We start from the raw sequence: 3,066 nt of genomic DNA on the forward strand, positions 1-3,066 counted from the left end.
ATAATAAGAAATTATTTCATATTAATATTAACGGTCGAAGTGTTCAAAAATGCGGCACTTCTGCGGTTTTTAGAATTTTTTTAAGTTAGTTTTTGTTTTCTCTCTCAGGACTAAACACACTTTTTAAAAATTTTTTTGTTCACAAAACAAGACTTTTTTTAAAATAACACATTTCAAAAATAAAACATACATTGGGTAGGTTTTTTTTTTTAACAGAAAGCAATTTGTTTCAGGGATTCGGACTGTAGAGAATAATATTAAATAATTACGACGCATACGACGTATCCTAAGGATGATTAGCGAACTCGAACTATTATTTCTTTATGCACTGCTAAGCTCGTTTAAAATATGTAATATATTTTAATCCTCTTTGATTTGAAGAAAATCTGAGTGTCTTCTTCTGATTGAGCTCCTAGAATCTTTAGATATTTATTCTAAAGGGTCTGGTTCTGAAAAGGGGTGTAATAAATATACTTCTGTCTAATTTTATCAGCTACAAGTTCTCTTGTAGTCTAAGAGCCCAAGAGGAGAAAAAAGGTAGCTATTTCATCCTAATATTTTATTACTTTAATGAAAACTATGTATAATTACTGGTTCAAATTGATGGTATAGGTAGGGAGAATAAAAATGGTGGCTGATTTTAAACGGAAAAAATTAATTTTTCATTTCGAGCACTAAAACTACCAACAACACTAGAAAACCTTATACAACATTAATTAAAGTAGATTAAATTTTCTGAAATATTAGTTCTAATAGAGCTATATATGTTCAATGGTTCCCAAGACATAGCTTTTTAAAAAGCAACATTTCATAAAAATGTACTAAAAGATTAGAAGTTTTTTGAGAAATCTATATCTCAGGAAATATCTGACTTATAGATATCTATTAGCACACAAATTTAAGCTAGTTAAATTTACTATAAAATAATTTATAACATTTATCTTTGTAGGAGTAGTAGTTTTTATGATATTTGACAAAATAAATTCACAAAATGTTAATTTCTAGTTGTTTGGATAAAATATTTGATTTTTGTATCCAGATTTGTATCCAGCACTCAAAAGATAATTTAACTTACTTTAAAGTAGTTTATGACACGTATCTTCGTACAGGTAGTAGTTTTTATGATATTCGCATATGAATATAAATTTAACACATGAAAATTTGTCAGAACAACTATAAGTCAATTTATTTTAGCAAATATCATGAAAACTACTATTCATACGAAGATAAAGGTAAGAAGCTACTTTATATTCCATTAATCTAGCTTTAATTTGAGTGCTAATAGACATCTGTATGTCGAGTAGTTTTTGAGATATAGATTTCTCAAAATAAATTCACTAACTACTAATCTTTCATTACATTTTTATGAAATGTTGCTTTTTAAAAAGCCATATCTCGAGAAATATTCAACGTAAATAGCTCTATTAGAGCTCATATTTTAGCAAATTTACTCTACTTTAAATGATGTTCTCTTACGTTTTCTAGTGTTTTTGGTTCGAATAAAAAATTACTTTTTTATATTTTGAAACAGCCGCCATTTTTTATTCACCCATTTTTTATACTTGGCAGACTCATCAATTTTGACCAGTAATTATACATATTTTTCATTAAAGTAATAATAAGGTGAAATTACTATCTTTTTTCCCCCTTAGGGATCTATTACTATTATAATTGGGAAAAAAGAGAGAAAAAATAGTAATGGAATCTTCTTCAATTTAAAAAATAAAGTAAAATTGTTACTTTTTCTAGAGAAAGCTGATGGGTCAAGAGGCCCCAACAAGATTTTATATAAAGAGGAGCAATGCCTGTCAAACAATAAAAGTGGGTATTCATAAAGTACACTCGGCTCAGGGGAAGCCGGAGATCTTTCAATTTACAAAACAAATTATCAGACAAGGAAAAGTTAAATTGGCAAGTAAGTTGGAAAGAAAGGCCAGCCGTCAGGCGAAGTTAGTAAGTTGGATCTGAAATTTAAAAATACCCCGAGGGGGAATTGCTTCGTTTTAAGTTCCATCAACGTCAACTCTTCTCCGTATCCATGCATATTTATATCTCCCTCGACACCTAATACATAACAACAATTGTCTTGTAGGATGAATAAAGATTTTTCAAAAGGAATAATATTGTGTACTTTCTTTCGTTAGCGAAATCTATAAATGTTTTATTGTAAGAACAGCCACACTACATGATAGCGGAAAATATGATTTTTTATACAATACAATAAATCATAAAACGGACTTTGTCAAAGTAATAAGGTGTTAAATATCGGGGAAACAGATTTTATATATTAAAAAAAAAATTCGGTATGTACTAATTTGATTAAAAAAAATACATAAAAGAGCCATTTTTTTTTTTTTTTTTTTTAACATAAATCTAACTTTATACTGAACCTGGTAAGTAATAACGATGAAATATAAGAAAAAAGATTTAAATATAAATTTAATTATAAGGCCTATCTGGACATACGGAGTTGAGCTTTGGGGCTCCACTAAACCATCAAATTCCTCCAGAATACAATCCTTACAGTCCAAAATCCTTCGTAAAATCTTTAATGCTCCCTACTTTGTCACAAATCAAGTCATCCATCAGGACCTCAATATTCCATATGTTGCCGATTTGGCCAGAACCAGATACCGTTCCTTCTACAATAAACTTCTCAACCACCCAAATTCACTTGTTTCTAATCTGGCTTCTCCTTCATTACCTAATAATCCTCCTAGGCGTCTGAAAAGAAGATGGCCTCGAGATCTTCTCCTCTAGAAATGTAATTGGAGTTCTATCAGTGGGTAGATTCTCCACATGTTTTTATCATGTCACTATATCACCTACAGCAAATTTACTTGTTGTATATATGTGCATACTGCCGTGTACGGAGCTCGGGGTTTCTAAGCCCGACTGGGGGTTCCCCGTACACGATATTATTTTGGAATTTATTCATATATTATTGTATTTATATTATGTATTTGTATTTATATTGTATATTTATATTATGTATCTCTATCAGTTCCTGATGGGAACCGACTGAAAAGGGATGCGCTATATTTAATTCAACCACTAGACACCATC

General features: G+C 29.9%; 1 protein-coding gene across 1 annotated transcript in view; it reads right to left on the reverse strand.

Moving 5' to 3' along the window:
- LOC106687236 (tubulin alpha-1A chain) overlaps window positions 1–3,066 on the reverse strand; it is a 205,733-nt gene that overhangs the window by 29,925 nt on the left and 172,742 nt on the right. The gene's annotated exons all lie outside the window — the stretch shown is intronic.

Source organism: Halyomorpha halys, unplaced genomic scaffold (genome assembly GCF_000696795.3).
Source record: "Halyomorpha halys isolate HHAL.00 unplaced genomic scaffold, Hhal_1.1 Scaffold933.1, whole genome shotgun sequence".
Classification (NCBI taxonomy): Eukaryota; Metazoa; Arthropoda; class Insecta; order Hemiptera; family Pentatomidae; genus Halyomorpha; species Halyomorpha halys.